At 48.5% G+C, this 20,487-nt stretch overlaps 1 long non-coding RNA gene across 1 annotated transcript; it reads right to left on the reverse strand.

Annotated features, from left to right (window-relative positions):
* Positions 1 to 7,358: 7,358 nt before the first annotated feature.
* LOC140699076 (uncharacterized) lies at positions 7,359 to 11,038 on the reverse strand. Its single transcript, XR_012077094.1, has 2 exons — positions 10,934 to 11,038; positions 7,359 to 9,055 (listed from the first exon to the last, which is right to left on the reverse strand). It is a non-coding gene; the product is annotated as an uncharacterized lncRNA (long non-coding RNA).
* Positions 11,039 to 20,487: the final 9,449 nt, after the last annotated feature.

The following is a 20,487-nucleotide window of genomic DNA, read 5'->3' on the forward strand; positions in this document are numbered from 1 at the left end:
GACCTAAACTAGGAATTCTACAAGGAAGACATACAAATGATCAATAGGCACATGAAAAAATGCTCAATATCACTAATTATCAGAGAAATGCAAATCAAAACTACAATGAAGTATCATCTCACACCGGTCAGAATGGCCATCATTCAAAAGTCCACAAATGACAAATGCTGGAGAGGCTGTGGAGAAAATGGAAGCCTCCTACACTGCTGGTGGGAATGCAGTTTGGTGCAGCCACTGTGGAAAACAGTATGGAGAGTCCTCAAAAGACTAGGAATAAACTTACCAAAAGACCCAGGAATCCTGCTCCTGGGCATGTATCCAGAAGGAATCTTACTTCAGAATGACACTTGCACCCCAATGTTCATAGCAGCACTATTTCCAATAGCCAAGACATGGAAACAGCCTAAAGGTCCATCAACAGATGACTGGATAAAGAAGAGGTGGTATATTTATACAATGGAATGCTGTTCAGCCATAAAAACCGACAACATAACGCCGTTTGCAGCAACATGGATGTTCCTGGAGAATGTCATTCTAAGTGAAGTAAGCCAGAAAGAGAAAGAAAAATACCACATGAGATCACTCATATGTGGAATCTTAAAAACAAACAAACAAACAAATAAACAAACAGAAATACAAAACAGAAACAGACTCATAGACACAGAATACAAACTTGTGGTTGCCAAGGAGGTGGGGGGTGGGAAGGGACAGACTGGGATTTCAAAATGTAGAATAGATAGACAAGATTATACTGTATAGCACAAGGAAATATATGCAAGATCTTGTGGTAGCTCACAGAGAAAAAAAATGTGACAGTGAAGATATGCATGTTCATGTATAGCTGAAAAATTGTGCTCTACACCAGAATTTGACACAATATTGTAAAATGACTATAACTCAGTAAAAAAATGTTAAAAAAAGATATGGTTCAAAATGTGTATAGATGAGCATGTATTATGTGTATATGTAAATATGCATATATTCCTTTCCCGCTTCTTAGACAAATCCTATACCTTCAGTTCTGAAATGTGTTTTCGTTTGTACTTAACAATTTATTTCTGAGATTATTCTAAGTCAATATGTAAAGAGCTTCTTCATTGTGTTTACAGCTGTGTTATATTCCATCAGTTAAACATACCATTTTCTAAATACCCAATTTAGTTCTCTATTGATGTCCATTTATGTTGTCTACAGTTTTTCAAATTTATAAACAATGTTACCATAAAAAGGATTTTTTGGCCAGTTCATAGTGGGCATGCATATCACTAGAAATGGAATTGCTAGGTCAAATGTGTGTGTGTTTGAATTTCGTCGAATGTCTTTCATTGAGGCTGTTCCAATTTATACATCCAGCAGGATAGCATGAGGTTCTGTTCAACCCTCAGCTTTCCCAACTATATCCTATCAAATTTTGGTTCTTTGTTGATCTGTTAGTGAATAATGGTATATTTTAGCTTTAATTTAAATATCTCATTATGAGTGAAATAGAGCATCTTTTATATGTTCTAACGTCATTTATACAGACCTTGGTTTCTCAATGCTATTCTCCAATAAAAGGAATTAGGACTCCTTGGAGAAATGGCTGATTCCCGGGGGCAGGGAAAATGCAAGATAAGCCTGAAGCATCTTGTAGTGTCAGAATTAAAGAAGTGCTGGAAAAAAACCCCACAAACCAAAACAACCTACAATAAACGGTCACTGGAGCCAATTAAAAAAGCTCCCAGTGGCCAAATCTGGAACAATTTGGCAGCAAAATGAATGCAGTATTAGACTATCTTTGCAACTTTTCTGTACATCTGAAATCATTCCTAGATAAAAAGTTTATTTTAAAAAAGTTATTGTATTTCTTTTTTTATGAATAGTTCAGTTATCTCCCCTTGCCAATTTTTTCTTTCGGTTGCTTGCTAATTTTTCTTATTTATTTGTAGAACTTCCTTATATATTAGAATTTGACTATGATGTGAATTATATATGTTCTCCCCACTTTGATGTTGTCTTTTAATTTTTACTTAGTCATTTTTTCCCCACTCAGAAATGTTTGAATTTATATAGTCAAATCCCTCCTCCCCCCGCTTGGGTGTACTTCATGGATTTTAGGTTTGTGTTCTAGTTGGAAGTTCTTCCCCTCTCCAACATTATAAAGTCATTCTCTCATGGTTTACCCAAGTGCTTTTACTTAAGCAATGTGTTTTTTACATTTCCAACATTATAGGATACAATCTTTTAATTTCTGAAACCACATCAGTTAGAGCAGTCAGGAGACAGAAACCACTCCAGTTATTTGAACAGAGAGGATTTAATCTAAGGGATTCTTAACTAGGGATACAATTGTTAACTTCATAACAGAAAACCTAAAGAGAGAACTCTAAGGTGTTGGGGGTTGGCAACTACAAGAAGCAGCTACCACCCCCAGGGCTGAAGGAACAAAGAGAAGAGGCTGAAATTATTAAAGCTTAGAAACTCAGAGGAAGTCTTCCTCTAGGCCTGGGACCACCCCTCTGAGGGGCACCTCTGTAAGAGACACCAGTGTCTCTGAGGGGTAGACCAAGGGCGTGATGAAGTTGGTTTGCAAGTGTTGGAAAAACTGTGTTGACCTAACACAGTCAAACAGCCAGTTACTTTACCAGCAAAATGGATTTATTCAGGAACAGCAAAGAATTGCAACTCAGGACATGCAATCTATGGCCAATCATAGGCAAGGCCAAGAACAAAGGACAGGAGTATTCTTTTATAGAGGAGAAGGGGAAGCTGGGAGAAGCTGTTATAAATAAAGAGTCAATTGGAGGAAACTGCAAGCTCAAAGTGTAGCGACTTCTCATTGGCTGAGTTGTGACAGTGTCTCATTGGTTGGGCTGTTGCCCGGCAGGGAGAAATTCTTCCTTTCTCCTGCTGGGTAGTAAGTAGTAACTTTCTTCCCATTAGAGATGCAAGGTTCCTCTCTTTCTGTTGGGTCTATATTTGAGGTCTGGTGGTAGGGCATGAGAGCTCCCGCTTCTGGCCTCCTGTCTATTGTAAATGAGGTTACTGTTTATTAATTTTCACAACTGCAAATGGGATCCAACCACTGCTGTGAGCAGGAACTGCTGTTGCTGGACTGAAGAAGCTTTGCTGGGATAAAGTTCACCAGAACAGGAAGCAGATAGGAAGGGGTTAGTCCCCTCTTCTTCTGCTAGCTTTGCAGTCTCTCTCTAGTGCCCTCTATTGGCAGAACGAAACAGGGACCCTATTGACAAAGCAGAAGTATTTGCAGAATTCCAGCCCTGGGAACACAAAGCCAAACAGAGGAGGGTGGTATGGAGCAGAGACAACAATTTAATACCTGACCTGTTTGCTTCAGTAACTTTTGCACACTTCAGTCCATTTTCTTCCATCTTATGCTGGGTCAGCAAATTACAGTGTCTACATAAAATTGCTGTAGCTTTAATTTTTTTTTAATCTTTCAAAATAAACAGTATCATTACTATTTTAACCAATCTGTATTGGTGTGGGCTTACCCGCATTACATGTTTACCAATTCATTTGGCCACTGTTTCTCCTTCCATCTCAGACCTTTTCTCATGGGATTGTTTTTCTTCTTCCTGAATCACATCCTTTAGAACCTCCTTTGGTCGGCATCTATTGATGGCAAACTCTCTGTTTTTATTTGTTGGTAGTATCTTTAGTTCACAAAAATGGCACTTTGAAAACATTATTACACCACCTTCTGGCTTCCATGATTGCTGGTGATAAGTCTGTTTTCAGCCTAGTTGTCATTCTTTTCCTGATAATCTATCTTTTCAGACAACTTGGTATATAAGTGGGAAGACAATAAGGTATAGGAAAAAGGAATTGATTTGGAAAGAAACACATGGCAGTCAAACTCTTGTCCCATCTGTGAGACCTTAGGCAAATTTCTTAACCTCTGAGTCCCTCAGCTTCGTGTGAGGAAGGAATGTGTTCTCTGCATGATGGTTGTGGAGATCAGAGAAGCCACATGCCTTGCCTGGACACTCCACTGACATGGGAACGGTTATTCCCATGAATCCCAACTCTTTTCACATTTTTATGACACTTAAAGGTTAAATGCGAGTCTGTCAACAACGATGCTTAATGTTTATTTCAAAATGTCAAAACATAATTCCGACTATGGCTCATTTATTATTTCCTGTTATACAGACTTTTCTTTTCAATTAACTTAATAAGGAAAACTACAAACCTCTGCTAATTAACTTCTCAGCACAGACTACAGCAGCTCAAACTCAGAAAATTATTATGTCAAAATGGGACGGAAGAAGAAAGGGAGTTTTAGGTCGTCCTTTGGGCAAGAGACTGGCTATTGCCCTGTGTCTATCCACAGGGTACTGAGCTGATCCTGTTCCTGTACACAGCTGTGGTCAGAACAAGGAAACTAATGATTCTTGGGCCTGACAGCTTTTTGTACCATTTTTGTAAATCACAAATTTGGATTGAGAAGTTTTCCTAAAATTATGATCATATTTGTATGTACATTGGACATCTTGACATTTAAAGCAGGCAGCTTCCCTTTGAATTAAAAGTAGAATATTCATTTGGGAAATTATTTACCTTCAGCAGAGTCTGCTGTTTGCTCATCTGGGCCTTTTAACAGCCCAGATAGCCACTGACTCATCTGTGCTCCTCTGCCAAGAACACCCTTCTCACCCTCACCCCCGCCACTCAAAAGTTGTGCTCATTTCAAAATCACACCTTTCTCTTCTATTTTAATGGATTGAAGTTGTGCAAGGACAAAAGACAAGAATACACTGAGAAATCTGCTTAAGCCACGCCCCCACAGAGAGAAGGTAGAGGGCGCTGCGGTTGCCTAGGAGAGGCCAGATGGGCAGGGCAGAGTACTGGGGTCGCGTAGAGAAGGACAGTCCTCACCCATTGATGCAGACCCTCTGCTTCTGTTACCCTGGTGTATGGATGAGTTTCTTAGTTCTGCTGGAACAAATTGCTCCAAATTTAGTAGCTTAAAAGCAACACAAATGTATTGTCTCACATTTCTGGAGGTCAAAAGTCTGAAATGAGTCTCATTAGGTTAAAATCAAGATGCCGATAGGGCTGGTTCCTCCTGGAGGCTCCCAGGGAGAATCTGTTCCTAACCTCTAATAGCTTCTAGAAGCTGCCCTACTCCCCACCCCAACTTCAAAGTCAGCAGTGTAGCACCTTCAAATGTCTCTGCTTCTGTCTTCATGTCATCTGATTACATCAGGCCCACCAGGATAATCTCCCCATCTCAAGGTCCTTAATTTAGTCATATCTGCAAAGTCTCTGGCCTATAAGGTATCATTTACAGGTTCTGGAGATTAGGACCAAGTGCTACTCTTTGTTGTCCCAGGGGACGGGCAGCAGCTGATTCTCCTCGTCGGGGAGGGAGGTTGAAAGGGATCTGGGGGCAGGGCAGAGCTGGGAACTTTCCAGAAAGGCCACAGCTCACTGAACCTGAGGCATGGCTGCCAGCTCAGCTCTGCTGTGAACTGGGTCTGGAGGGTCCTTCCTCAGCCTGGTTCCTGTTGTTAGACCTCTCCCCTCCATGCTACTCCACCTGGCTCCCCTCCCTCCCAACTGCCTCTTGGCGGGTCTCCGGCCTCCATCTGGCCAGAGTAAGCTTTCCAAGGTGAAAATCTGAGCAATCGTTCATCTTAAATCCTGCAACAACTCTGGGTTACCATTTAGGAGGAAATCCCACATCCCCAGCCCCACAGCCCCACCCTCCAGGACCTGGTGCTTATTCTCACTTCATTTCCCAGGATGTGGAGAGAATTGCATTTCCCCCATTGTTCTAGGTTGATTCTCGCCTCTTCGCCTTTGCAGGTGTGGTTCCTTCTGCCTGACACTTTTCCTCCCATCCCTCACCTGCCAACTCCTCTTCATCCCTCAAGACCCAGTTTGGCTGTCACCTCCTGAAGAGACTTCAGGATCAGCCAGGATCCTGTGGATGCAATAGAAATGGATTCAGGCCGGTCCACATGAATAGGGGAGGGGTGGTCTCCAAGAAGCTGACGTTAGCACAAGGGGAAAGGGCACTGGATGCTTCGGGACACTGCCCAAATTGATGCTGCCGTCTCTGACACACAGGTGTGGGCCTGGTGACCCTGGGGGCGTGTATGTCAGACCTGGCATTGACCACAGTACGCCCTTTGTGGCTGATGGCTTGCTTGCTTGCCTCGGCGCCTGTGAGCTCTTGATTAGGACCTTACCTGGCTCAGTGGGGCCTCTGGGTCAGCATGGTGCCCAGCACACAGCCACTTGGAGGTTGTGGATGTGACAGGAGTATGAGGGGCAGTCACAAACTTGGAACTCAGAATCTAGGAGCTGTGGGAGGGCACGGACGCAAGGCAGATAGGGGGTAAATAGGCTGGGAAGCTGAGTCCTTTCTGCCCAGGGCTTTCCTTCTCAAGATTGGGGAGATTGGTGGCGCACACCTTGGAAAAGCATTTGGCAGTGTCCAGGAAAGCCCAACAGATGCTCACGCTCTGCCCAGCAGGTCCACCCTTGGTGCAGACCCAACAGAAATGAGTGTGCATCCTACCAAGACATCACATGAGCCCCGGCGGTGCGGGGACAGGTAGATATAGCTCAGTGGTAGAGCACTTGCTTAGTATGCACGAGGTCCCAAGTTCAAGCCCAATACCTCCACTGAAAAAAAAAAGGAAAGAAAACAGAGAGCCCCAAACTGGAAACAACCTGAATGTCCTCCTCGGCAGACTAGAGAGGTAGTGTGGACTAGTCACAATATGGAAAGAAAGTTCATGTCAGAATTGACTCGTCCTGCACCAGTTGTGTGTTGAACCCTCATCTAACTGAGAACGATGCACTTGAGAAGGAAATCCCAAATCTGCTTGGGAACGCTTTTAACTCAAGGAAATTTAGAATTGAGTCTAATGACGATGAAATAAATCAAAACTATAGCATTGATCCTTTTGTGTTAAGCTCAGAAATCTACTTTGTAGCATTGGCATTTTAAGAACTTAGAAAGTTTAAGCACATTGGGAGTATTTGAGTGTTAACCTCCAACTTGTGGTTCTAATTTTTAAAAAAATGTTCCCTGTTTTTGTCAATGGAGGTACTGAAGATTAAACCCAGGACCTTATGTGTGTGAGCTCCACCACTGAGCTCTGCCCCCTAGCCGCTGATTCTAACTTTAAACGTGTTCTTGAGGCGCTGGTTTTGACCTGTGACTATAAGTTGAAATCTCACTAAGTTGGTAAACAGTTTTTGAATATTTAAAAATCACTGTAATTATAAGTTTAATATATTTGATTGATAAGGATCACTTAAGGACTTGGGAAGATTCATTAGTCAGATAATTGAAAAACTTAGAAAATGGAATATAATACACTTTGATTGCAGCTTAAAATGTTTAAAGGAGTTTAATTAACTAAGTACGTAGATGATACAAACATTAATCAAAGTTCGTCTTTAAAATGATTGTTAAAATTGGCTGGATCTATTCATAGAATAAGACTTGTAAATTGCATTTAAAAGCTCAGCAAAGAATTAGGCCCTAAAAACTGGAAACAACCTGAAAAGTCTTTTCTCTGTCCCAAAGCTGCCCTCAGAAATGCCAGAAAAAAAATCCTTGGATTGGGACCAGAAGGAGGCTGGAGGGAGAATGACTCAGCAGCCACCTGTCCAGCCAACGCCCTGGACAAATGGGACAAGAGACCTGGCAGGTGGTGCCCATGGCGGGGGTGATGTGAGCCCTGGACCCAGGCTCCTGTCTGTCTTCCTCTTCCCGTCCCCAGCTGGGAGGCACTCCCCCAAAGCAGTCACTGGGCTACAGCAGGGACCTGGGGGTCATTGGAGGTCTCAGCCCCTGCGCCTCGCAGCCTCTGGGAGAAATGAGCCTGGACGTCCCCTGACACCCCCTGGTCTCTGGAGCCCTTTGTCTGCTTGGCGTTGTCCTCTGTGGTGCACAGCACAATGCCCCCCAGAGACTCAGTTCCTAATCTCTGGAACCTGCGAATGTTAGGGCAAAAGAGATTTTGCAGATGTGATTAAATTCAGGGTTTTGTGATTAAGGAAGATTATCCCGGATTATCCAGGTGGGCCCTGGATGTCACCCCAAAGGTCGTTGTAAGAGAGAAGCAGAGGGAGATTGGATGCAAGGAGGTGGCAACACGAGCACTGAAGCAGGAAGCTACGCTCCCGAGCACGAGGAATACAGCTCTGGAAACTGGGAGAGGTGAGGAAACAGATTCTCCCCATGAGCCCCTGGAAGGAGCAAGTCCCTGCTGTCACCCTGATTTCTACCCAGGGAGACACTAAATGTGGACCTTTGGACTCCAGACTGTCAGAGAAGAAGTGTGTGATTTTAAGCCACCACCTTGGTGGTCACTGTCACAGCAGCAAGAGGATGCTGGCACAGCTGCGTGGAGTATGTCCTTGCTCTTGGCTCCCCAGTTGCTACAACTCTGCTCCGGGGCCCCATGGCCCTCCTGACCCTTTGAACCAAGTAGGGGGCCCTGGGGAGATTTCAGTCCATCATCTTCCCTAGTAAGCTGCTGATATCTCACCATTTAGTGGAGAACATCTCAGCATCTGCTCCAGGCATCAGTGTAGGGTTCCCAAACTTGACAATGGCACCATTGTCAGTGGGTGTGGCTAGTGTGATAACGAACTCCCAGCCTCTCTGTAAGTCTGCAGGCAGCACAACCCGGGGGCCTGGCTGTGGGTCTCTTTCTTGCCCACTTGTCCCTAAAGCAGCCCTCCCCTGCCGGCTTCCTTGTGGCAGCGGAGTGGATTGCAAACTGGGCATGAACCATAGTGGTGGCCGTCACCACCTGTCACTACCGGTGGGCATCATACTATGGGGTCCCCTGGGCCACTGTACCCCAGACTGGCACCTCCCACACCTCACCACCTCCACTCCCCTTCCTGTACTCTTGGCAGCTGTGGTCTGGTTCCTGTGACAGCTCAGAAATGCTTGGTGTTAGACTAGGGGTGACAAGCCAGACTTCATGTCACAGTTAAGCTGAAGTTCACTGGAAATGCGGTGATCCAGAGGTCTCCAGAGGGGAGTTGTCTGCTTCTAGGGGAGGTGCAAGGTAACCTGTTGAGGTAAGGGAAGAAATGTCAGAACTCCCCCACTTATATTTATTTGTAGCTTATTTCTTTAAAAGTTATCTTTGTATTAGCTTTGCTATCTTGGACTGGGAGTCTAAGTACATATTTACAACTAAATAAACATGAAATGGTGGGAATCATGCTTTACAATTTTTATTTCATGAAGATGATGAGTGAAGAAAGGTTTTACACCACTAATGTAATCGACAAGAAATTATTGATTACCTACCATGGGCAAAGAACTGTGTGAGATGCTGTGGGAATATTTTTAAAAGAAAGAGTGGGTATACTCAGTGGTAGAGTGCCTGCTTAGCATGCACAGGGTCCTGGGTTCAATCCCTAGTACCTCCATAAAAAAAAAAGTTAGAAAAAAAAGAGAGAGAGCATAAGGTATGGTCTTTAGCAGAGGTTTGAAGTGCTGTTCTGAATGACAGACTGGGGAGAAAATCTGTAACTCACATAACAGACAAGGGCTAATTTCCCTAGAATATAAAGAGCATTTACAAATCAATGAGAAAATGACAGCCTAATTGGGGGAGAGGAATGAATTGCAGAAATGAATTGCAAATGACTGTTGAACACGTGAAAGATGCTCACTCATCATAAGCGGGGCGCGTGTTAAAAGAACACTGAAATACCATATTTCCCCTGTTGTGTTGGCCAAGACCACAAGTGTGAAAACCTGCCACACTGATCGTGAGGGAGGCAGATAATCTATTCCAATAGCAACAGCTTCAGAATTACATACACACACGCCCTCCAAGTTGGCCACTCATCTTCTGGGAGTCTCCTACCAATATACTCGCTTACGGGAAATAAATTGCATACATCCATACAGTGGGATAGTGTTTGAGCTTAAAGAAGAATCAGGAAGCTCTATATGTACTGATGTAGAATGAGTTCCAAGAATTATTGGTAGTGGAATGGGACAGGGGCTACAATTTGTATAAAAAGGAAGAAAAAATATATAATACATACACACATAGACAAATCCATGGAAGGCTGAGTGCAGGCAGAAGAGGCAGAAGCAGAGCCTTTTCTGGGGGGCTGCTACCCAGAACAGGACAGACCCCTGGACAGGTTGGGAGGTGAGCTGGAAAAAGACTCACAGAGCCCTGCTCCAGGTCTCCATGGGGCCACATTAAGCTCTCAAGCCTCAGTTTCCTCATTGGGAACAAACTCTGCCCACCTCTTAAACCCCTGGACTTGCTGGATGCCAGTAGTGTTCACTGTCAGTTACTGGGGGTTTTCCAGCACCAGGCTCTATGCTCCGGGCCCTGTGAAAACTTCTCAACAGCCCCGTAAGAGGTTTTTGCATCCCAGTTTCCAGGGGCTAAATGTGAGGCTTAGTAAAAAGATTAAATCATTGACCTCATGTCACATGGAGACTAAGCGAGATTCCACCTAGTTCTCTTTCCAAAGCTGAGCCATATTCCTTTTCTTATGGACAGTAAGACAGCAAACACACATTAGAGCTGATATTTTGCAGTGTTTCGTATCACCCCTGCTCACAGTCCTGAACCAACCATGGGGTCCCCCAAAGCATCTGGTTCCTGATAGGGCTGCAGCCTCACGCACTCTCCTTGTCCCCATGGGTTGATGCCAGCTGACCGTCTATCTTTCCTGTGCTTCAGGAACCAAGTGCATGGCTGATGGGGGCTCTGAGGCAATGCCAGTGCTGTGCTGGACAGTGGCAAGGAAAGGCTGCCAGCTCTAGGGGAGGGGAGAGGGGCTGCCGCACAGCTACAGAGGGGTAAAGCCCCCTAGTTCTCCCGAGTTACCCGAAACCAAGAGGAAGAAAGCCATAGCTACCCCTCAGATAGGCTTTCCCACACCACTTGAGTTAGAGGAATTCCCTGCCCACCTCAATCCTCTTCTGCTGTATCATCCTCTGCCCCCCATTCTGTATTTTCATGTTGGCTGTCTCTTCCTCTGTTGGAGTGGAGGTTCCGTGAGGCAGGGGTTTAGGAGCATATTCTCAGGCTGTTACACAACAGGTGCCCAGGAAATGTTCATTGAATGAATGAATGGGTATAGAGTTCATTCCAAACATTCTGCTTGCTCCCAAGGGGTGAGGACCGTGGGGGGACCTCAGGGCCCTACCCAGGGCACAGATCTGGGGGCTTGTGAGCCCTTGTGGCTCCCTGAGTCTCACACCACCTGCTTCCCTCCACAGGTGCTTTGCAGTAGAAAATCGGGAGGTGTCAGGTATGCCTGGATTGGAGTTTGTCAGCATGGGGAAGCTGGAGGTGGGCTAATCAGAAAGGGGGTGATTGGTCAAGGGGAGCAGATTTGGCTTTCTCTGGTTAGTCCTAAATTGGAGTGGAGAAAAATTAGGGCTGCTGGCAGTTACTGATCAGTCCTGGCCATTTGATGCTGATGCTGCAGAGGCTGCTGTGTGGCTGCCGGGGCTAGTTTGCTGCAGCTCTCACAGAGTTCTGTATTTATATGCGGTCTGGCCTTGGTCGGTTTGTACATTCAGCCTCTCACGATCCACCGTGCCCCGGGCTGGCCTGGTGCGTGCTCCTCCCTTTCTGTGTGGTTTGTGGTGCTGGGGCGCCCGGAGGCCGTCTCACCCCAGGCAGATTCTCTGCACCGGCCCGCAGGTTTGGCCGCCTCCAGGGCCCTGCAGGCAGTGGGAAGCGACACACAAGCCGGCAAAGCAGCCGCGGTGTCGCCAGGGCGCTGGACCTGCTCCCGGGCGGAGCCAGCGCGCTCCTCACTGCCTGGGCGCCCAGGTGAGTGCGCAGGGCAGGTGGGGCCGCCACCGCCCAGAGCAGCAACTGCTGTTTCAGGGTCTCAGCCCCTCCCTCCTCTCCGAGGTGGCTAACGGGTAGCAGTTCACGTCTGGTTGTCCTACTTGGTGGAGAAGGATGGCTTGTGATGCCCAGGGGTAGAGCCAGGTTGACGTGTGTTGCGAGCAGCGAGGAGTCTGGGCGTCGCGGGTCTGCTCCGTGCTGGCCGTGGCCACGAAGCGACTGGAGTGGCCTTGGGCGCTCAATGACTTCTTATCCTGGAGTGTTAAGCAGGTCCCAAGAGGGAGCCCAGCTGTTTTATCAAGTCCTCCACGGAGACCCTGAGCTCCTGTGTTCCTCTTGCCCAAAGGCAGCAGGAGGCTGGGTCTGCAGCCGCCAAAGGGCCCCAAGTTAGACAAACCCAGCCCTGAGGTGAGGCCGCCCCACCTCCTCCCGGCTCCCCTCGTCTGGGCCACCGCCCGCGTGCATCTGGCTGCGGCGCCTATGAAAGCCCCGCCCCTAAGCCCCCCTCTCCTCTGCGCCCGGCTGAGCGCCCCACGAGGCGGGCCCCGCCCCGCGGGGCAGGCTCATTCTAGGAGGCGTCCCAAGGGCTTAAATCCCTGCCTTCGCGAGTTAAGTAGTTGGTTCCCAGGTCATTTCTCTTTTAGCCCCTTGATGGGCGCACGGGAGAATCTTCTTAACCCTTGCTGATGTTTTTATCCCTAAAAACCAAGAGAAAGCTCAGAGCCCTTGGCAGGCGAAGGGATCCAGCAAAAACATCCTACTATTTGTTTTGTTTCCACAGGATGTGTTTTTACAGTTTCCTTCTATTTTATGACAAGTGACACTGGTTTTCCAGTTATGGCCGTTGACAAACACCCCACAGAAGATAAATTATTTAGAGGTCGGTTGAGTGAAAGAAAAGCATGAATAAATAATAGTACAAGTGAACTGAGGATGCGACAGAAGTCAGGAAGACATAAATGATGGAGGTTTGAAAAAACAGCGCTCCGAGGCAAGATGATGGTGGCCTGCTGGGTCAGAAGCTCATCATTTTCTTTCCGTGTCTTCTTCTCGGGCTTTTCTGATGCCTTGAGCCTCGCCCTGGGGGATTCGGAAACCTGAAACAAGTATTTCTTTATTAAATATGTACATGGCTTTTCTGTGTGGCTAGGTTCTAAGGGCTTTGTTAATATTTATATTTACTCTATACATTTATGTTTATATATTTACTTTATATTTGTATTTAATACTTACTTTATTTTTCTAAGTGCTTTGCTAATATGATCTCATTTCATCCTTACACACTAGGAGATCAGTACTATTGTCCCCATTTTACAGATGAGGAAACTGAGGCACAGGGAGGTTCACTAACTGCCCACAGGTCAGAGCTGGGGTTTGAACCCAGGTTGGTTGGCTCCATAGTCTGTGCTGTGAACTTTCATGGGGTCCTGGCTTCCTAGCCCTCATACTCAGCGGCTCAGTGTCTACACAGCAGTTTGGTTCCCAGGCATTTCTGGGCAGAAGGTGCTCTGCAGAATCTCAGACCTTTAGCCAGGCCTTGCTGTGGCTAGCTGCCTCGTGGCCCCACAGAGCTGCATCTTCGCTTACCGCAGAGGGGCACTGGGGCCGCAGCATCAAGGGGACCTGCGTTTTGGGGACTGAGGGAGACATGAAGTCTTTGGGGTGGAAGTTCTTTCTTTAGACTACAGTCACTTCTCCTTGATTGGTGTCCCCTGGTTGGAGAAAGCTGACAGCACTGAGAGTGGCAGTCCTTTTCCTTCCAGGGCAGACTTAGGGGAGTGCCAGTCACTGCAGCATGAAACAGGCACTGGCAGGCTCCCCTCCGGGAGGTGGTGTTGGAGAATGTTCCTCTTTCCCACTGTGGGGAGTGGACCAGATGTCCCCTGGCCTGGGGAGCAGCCTGGCCTGAGTCCTGAAGGTCCCAGGAGACACTTTACCTCCGTCCCGCACATCATCTCCCACGTCCTTCCTGGTATGGCCCCCGCCAAGGGCCTTTTCTCCTTCTTGAAATTGCTTCCACTGCCAGACAACACCCAGGACCTGGAGGACAGTGAGTGAGACCCTAGGGGGGAGAAAAGGAGGAGGTCCTGGTGACAAAATCACAGAGTGGGGGAGCTCCCAGGGGGCCACAGAGAGTCCCTGTGGATTGGGAAATCCTGCCCTCAGTCTCTGTACAGCCCCTGGGGGGTCTAGCTCTTTCCCTAGGCTCAGGTCATGGTCTGCCTGGCATTTTAAGCCTTGAGGGGCTACAATCATGACCCAGGGCACTGGGGGATTGCTAACAGGGGGCCTGGGATCATCCATCCATCATGAGACTCACCTGTCCCTGGGTTAGCCCAGAGCCTCAGAGCCTGGGCTGCAGGCCCCTGACCACAAGTCTGGCCCCTCAGGAATCACATTGGCCTGTATCCATTGTTCCAGAAGCAGGAAGCGGAACCCTTCCAGAAAAGAAGAGAATTGTCAAGTCAGCCTGTGTTTATCCTTCTCCTGGGACCTCACAGAGATCCAGATTTAAGCCTCACCACCTCCCCGAGATCTTGCCCAGAGATGGCACTTCCCCACCACCCCCGATCCTGTGGCCCTGAGGACAGGCCCTGCTGGGAGAACTTGGCCTAGGGCCCCTTCTCCTGGCTGCCTGTGCCTGGATACTCTGCCTCCCTTTATGTTTCTGCTGAGAGTCCGAGAGGCAGGCCATCTCACGGCCACCTCCCTTGCCATGATTCCAGATGAATCTAACAGCCCACCTCTCCCACTCGCTTCATCTGTCAGGACCCTCCTTACCCATAGATTGGCCCTGGCCCTTGGCCTTGGGGCTGAGTTGTGATGCGTTGAAAAGAAATCAGGCTGTGGATGAGCAGAAATAGCTAATGAGATGTGAAGCAGAGAGCCAGGGCTGCTTCCTCCGGGCACTGGTGCCACTGCCATCCTCGTCAGCATCACCCAGACAGGATGTGACAAGCCCAGGGCCCCGGGAAGCAGACTGATGTCTTTACATGAGTGAGGTGGACCGCGAGGACCTGGTCTCCAGGAGGAGGCGCCAGCGCTTGCTTAAGTGAACCTGGGCCTGAAACCTCCTTCGAGCAAGACTGTGCCCGGGCCTGGCCTGGCAACTCCCACTCACCTTCAGGGCCCCTGGATCCCACAAGGAGGGTCAGCCACCTCCTTTATGATTCCATACCTCTGATCTTTAGCATTTATCACTGCCTTTCTGTCTTTGTCAAATACGCGTATGGTGTTCACTTTTACTGCATGCAAGTTGCTGTTCTAAGTGCTTTACCTGTGGCCTCAACACAGCCTGTGAGATAGAAACTGTTAATGTAATTCCCATTTTGCAGGGAAGGAAACTGAGGCACAGAGAGATTAAGTCACTTGCCAGCGTCTCTGAGCTGGCAGGGCTGGATTCAGATTGCAGAGCCTCCCTGTTCTTAACCGCTGTGGTATGCTACCTATTCTTGTCTGTTCCCCCTGGACTGGAAGCTTTGTGAGATTGAGTTGTGCCTGAGTTTTCACCTTTACATCCATAGTACAGGTTTCCCCCGCTATGCGAAAGTAGAGCGTTCCTACGAATCTGTGAGATTCTGGGTGTGGTTCCGGGGAAGGAACTTGGCGGTGCCACGCTCGCTGCCGGGGGTGCGGTGCTGCCTCTATCTGGGCTTGCTGCAAAACAAACAAACAAAAACAGCTCATCACCATTTTCACTTTTTTCCCTAAAAGCGAAAAATCCTCTTCGGATTTCTTTCAGTTAATGAAAGCAGGGGCTAACGTAGGTCTTTATAAAAGTCAAATGGTATAAAGCTAACTTTTGAAAAGCAGGGACACCTGTAATTGGCATAGTGCTCAGATCTTCGATAAAGGTTTGCCACTGAAATAATAAACGAAGGCCAAGTCACCTATATATTGCAAGAGTCAGGGTGGGAACTTAATGTGTACACCCATCTCTGTTCTTGGAGTTTAGACATTTCACCAAGTGTGTGTCATTTTTTTCATTATTCTTACTCAGCAGTCCAAAGCATTCAGCTCAGAGATATTTTCTCCTCTAATTTTTTCCTATTATTTCAGCTGCTACATTCAGCGTTTCCTCCAGCATCTGTTAGATGTTGAAAACCCTAACTTCCACATCTTGTAACTGTTTGTTCATATTTTTCATCTTTTTGCCCTTCTGCACTATATTCTGGGAAATTCCCTTAGCTCGAGCCTCCGGGTCACTGCATCCACTTCCCTGTTCAACTTGTTCGTTGATGGTTTCAGAATTAGTCAGTCATATTTGCAATTTCCAAGATGCTGAGTATGTTTCCTTTTCAGAGCAGCCTGTTTTTAAAAAACAGATGTCCTCTCACTCCAAAAATATCAACTATAGTTACTTTAATTTTTTTCTTCTGCTTACTTTATTCCCTCACTCACCTCCTGAGTGGGTTCTTTTGTTTGCTGACCTGGTGCCTCTCATTCAGTGCACTAGAATTCCTTAGTGTTGGCATATCTTGGTTGTCTATTCGTATTTGTAGATGAAGGGGGTCTGGACAAAATCATTGGTTGCTGGAAATCCTTCCTCAAGCCAAGTGGGACTCCCTGCCAGCTAGCCGTGAGTGAAATCTCCGATTGTAAGAGCCCTGGCCGTGGTCACTGTGAGGTGGGGGCCAGCAGTCCAGGCCTGTGGCCAAGTGGAGTCAGCAGATGTGAATTTCTTAGCAAAGGGCTCCGTTCTGATGTGGGGCCCTCACCGTGCTGGGGTACTGCCCTTGCTTTCTGGGTCTAGCACCCCGTTTCAGAGCACCCTTTACCTGTACTTGAGCCTTTGGCCCTGGGGGAACACTGGAGTCGGTGGCTAAGGGGATGGGGACTGACATGACTGATGCCCCGTCCGTTAATTACCCACATGCCCTTGGTCTGCTCCTTCCCTCCCCCACAGCCTCCCACCTGGTGCTATTCCACTCCTGCAAAGCCCCTTGTTTTCCTCCTGTGTGGGGTGCTGCGTCTTTCTTTCTGGGGGGTTTCCTTTTCTGTCTGCCCCATGATCTTTGTATCTTCAGTGTGTTCCTGTCTTCCTTTGCCTATTCTCAGCTCTCTGAATCCACTTGGACTTGGGGAGGGAAGATAAAGGAGTACTCTGCCAGTCACCTTGAACCCTACACCCACCTTCATCCCCGGGGAACCAGATACAAGGATCAGGAGACCCGTGTGACCCTTGCATCCCCTGGGTGATGTCACCCAGCAAGTTCCTTAATGGCAGGCTCCGTGGCCGAGGAGGTTGTGACTGAGTGAGGTCCCTCTGTAGCTGGGTTGAAACCAGCGCAAAGGAGAGTTTGAGCTCTGCCTGCTGCCAAGGGCAGAATGGGAGAGGGGGTGGGGAACGCAAGTCCCCAGGTGTCTGTCTCTTTGGCTCTCTGTGCAAAGAGCACATTCTAGCCCTGCGCTGGCAGGGGCAGCACGTTGCATTGTCTTCACGTGCTGCCCAGTCTCCTGCGCCATTGCCTGATGAGGCAGAGAATAAAAGTTGACGGGGCGGCACTCTGCAAGCGCACTTCCTGACAACACTCTTTCCTTCATGCAGCAAACACCCAGCAGGCGCCTCCAGTGCACAAGCAGGCTGGGGAGTTTAAGGATGAGGCAAGATTCCCATTCCAAAGGAGCTTATGCTTTGATGAGGACGCAATGGTGTAAATAACAAAGCCTCTCTTAGAGATTCCCTTCAAGGTGGTGGAAGGGTTGGACCCATCGGGGCTTCGGGGGCCCCTTTCAAGGCAGAAGATGTGCACGTGGGGAGGGCTGCAGATTCTCGGTTAATAGGTTTAAATGTTAATCCAGCATGTGGCCAAGACAGACTCAGTCTGCGGGGGTTGGAGGGCAGGATGCTGCCCCATTTCCGAAAAGAGACGCTTCAGAATCCTGACGCTCTGTGCCTGCCGTCAAGACCTTCAGAAGGGTTGTGCCTGATAATATTTATCTGGGCAGAAGTTGTAAGTCATCCTGTGGGTGGTTCGTGTTGTTACCTCTTTGATGTTTATGGAAACTACACTCACCATCCTCAGCCCAGGCCTGGTATGGGGCCTGGCAAAAGCCTCTTGCTGCTTTCCCTCTTTTTAGCCCCTTTTTGTCTAAATCCATCTCCACACTGGCCAAGAAGATCTCTTAAAACTGTGAACATAATTGATGCTCCTTTGCTCAAACCTTCTCATCACCGTTGGGGGTAGGGCCAGCAGATAGGCTCTGTGCTCAGGGCCCCCACCTACTCCAGTCCTGTTACCTTCTACCCCTACATGTTCTCCTGGGGCCCAGACTCTCTCTTTCTACCTCTCCTCCCCCAGCCTCAGGACCTTTGCACGTGCCATTCTCCTTCCTTAAATACCCACCCGCCTCCCCTCCCTACCTCAGACCTGTGCCCTCTCTCAGTTCCTCCTGAGCCCCCATTCTCCACACACACACACAGACATACACACACACACACACACACACACACACACACACACACAGAGTTAATGTCTTCTGCTTTGTCCCGCTGTGTATGGTGTCAGGTCCCACTGACACTGTGTGACCAGACTATGTCATGATGACTTTACCTCTGTCTCCCCACTGGACGTACCTTCTTGCTGACTCACCTTGGGGCCCAGGGCCCAGTGTGGAGCCTGACGTCTGGTAGGTGTTTAATATGTATTTGTGGAGCTAAAGCAATGATGGATTCTCTCACAGCCTTTGGGATCTGAGTCTTGGTAGGTGGAGGGAAAGTGCTTGAAAACAATTTGAAGAACCAAGTGGAATAAATAAATGTGTGTGTATTTCCTGGGGCTTCAGGAACCAAGTACCACAAACCAGGTGGTTAACAGCAGTAGACATTTATTCTCTCATAGCTCTGGAGGCCAGAAGCCCAAAATCAGGGGGTCTGCAGAGCCACGCCCTCCACAGGCTCTAGGGGACTGTCTCTCCGTGTGTCTTCCTTTCTGGGGCTCCAGGCCCTCCTGGGCTTGTGGCTGCATCGTTCCGATCTCTGCCTCTGTCTTCCCGGGACCTGCCTCTCTTCTCCCTGTGCATCTCTTAAAATGTCACTTGTCATTGGATTTAGGACCCTGGGTAACCCAGGATGTTGGATGTTCTCATCTTTAGATCCTTAACTTCATCACATCTGCAAAGACCCTTTTGCCAAATAAGGTCACATTCACAGGCCTGGAGCGTAGGATGGGCACATCATTTAGGGCCACCATCCAGCCCACTATGATGTACAGTGAGACGAATCTCAGCCCCGCTGGAACAAATGCAGGAGTGAGTCTGGTAACAGCTGGGAGTGGGTCAGTCCAGGCAGGAAGCGCTCAGGTGACCCATAACTGCACGGTCACTCTCCAGTGGCCCCCAGCAGTGTGGAGGGAACAGAGTGGGGACAACTGGATTCTGGACCCCGCTCCATCACCCCTCCACCCAGGGCCAGCTCCGCACATCTCTGAACCTTTTCTCCTCTGTGGCAAGAGAGGCATCTCAGGCTCCTTCTGTCTCTGTCTCCGTCCTGGGGTCCCTTCCATCTATATATACTGGCAAATGCTTAGAGGGGGACCCACAGCAGCAGGAACTGGGAGTGAGGCTCTGGGTCGGATGCCTGGGTTTTGCTCACCTCCCCGTGACATTCCTGTGAGGCCTGAGGGAATCATCAAACAGCTCTGAGCCGTCTCTGTTTATTGGTCCCCCACCTCCGCAGTTATCTGGAGCGTGACCGAGGGATCAGCCCGGTGCCCACACGCCATCCCAGGGGCCCTGTTAGCCACAGTCACACCTCACAAAAGAGGGTTGGGACCCCCTGCTTGAGGTTGGGTTCCTCCAAAGGTCTATGTGTAGATGTTTATCTGGAGGTGATCTCAGGAGGGGAAGTGAGACAGGAAAGAAAAGGAGGAGGGTATCAAGCTGGCCACCATTGTGGCACTGGGGCCCCGGGGGCTGGGGGTGGACCCACTGGCTTCCGCAGGTCAGCCATGGGCTGGAGGCTGCTCTGGGGGATGTTATGCCTCTGAAGCTTCTGAATTTCTCCACGCGGCCAGAGAAAGCCCTCTGGTACCTGCAGCAGATGCCATCAGAAGCTATCAGAAAAGAAGGCTGTGGACCCCTTCCCCACAAAACCCAAGGAAATCAACAGAAGGCAAAGAGCAAGGGGCTGAGGGAAAATTCAGCACTGGGCCACCTGCTTTGACAAGGCTGAGGGTTACAGGACAATTGCATCAGTTTCCCGACACCATGGTCCTTGCATCCGGTCGAAGCACAAGTGGGGACGCAGTGACGAGGGTCCGCTGGAGAGGAAACAACCTCTGACCACGGGCACTTGGCAGCCCGGGCCCAGCTGAGGAAATGAGGCTCAAACGTGGGACCGTCAGGACAAATCCTCCCTCCTGGGAACTGCTGGCTCAGCCCACACCCTCCTCCTCTGTCTCTCCTCCCTGGTCCCAGAGCCTCTTCTTTCCTAGCCTTCCTGCAGATCAAGGACCAGGCGGGCTAAACCATCACAGGTTCAGACCTGCAGAGGGTGGAAGAAAAGACCTCCAATGTGTAAACTGAGGCAGGGTGTGGGACAGTGAGGCCAGAGCATTTTCAGTGAAGTGACTAGCGCATTGATACCAAAATCTAACAAGGATTGTAGGAAGGGAGGGAGGGAGGAGACCACAGCCAAGTCCCACATATGCAAATTCAT

The sequence above is a fragment of the Vicugna pacos genome, chromosome 10 (genome assembly GCF_048564905.1).
Source record: "Vicugna pacos chromosome 10, VicPac4, whole genome shotgun sequence".
NCBI classification, from domain to species: Eukaryota; Metazoa; Chordata; class Mammalia; order Artiodactyla; family Camelidae; genus Vicugna; species Vicugna pacos.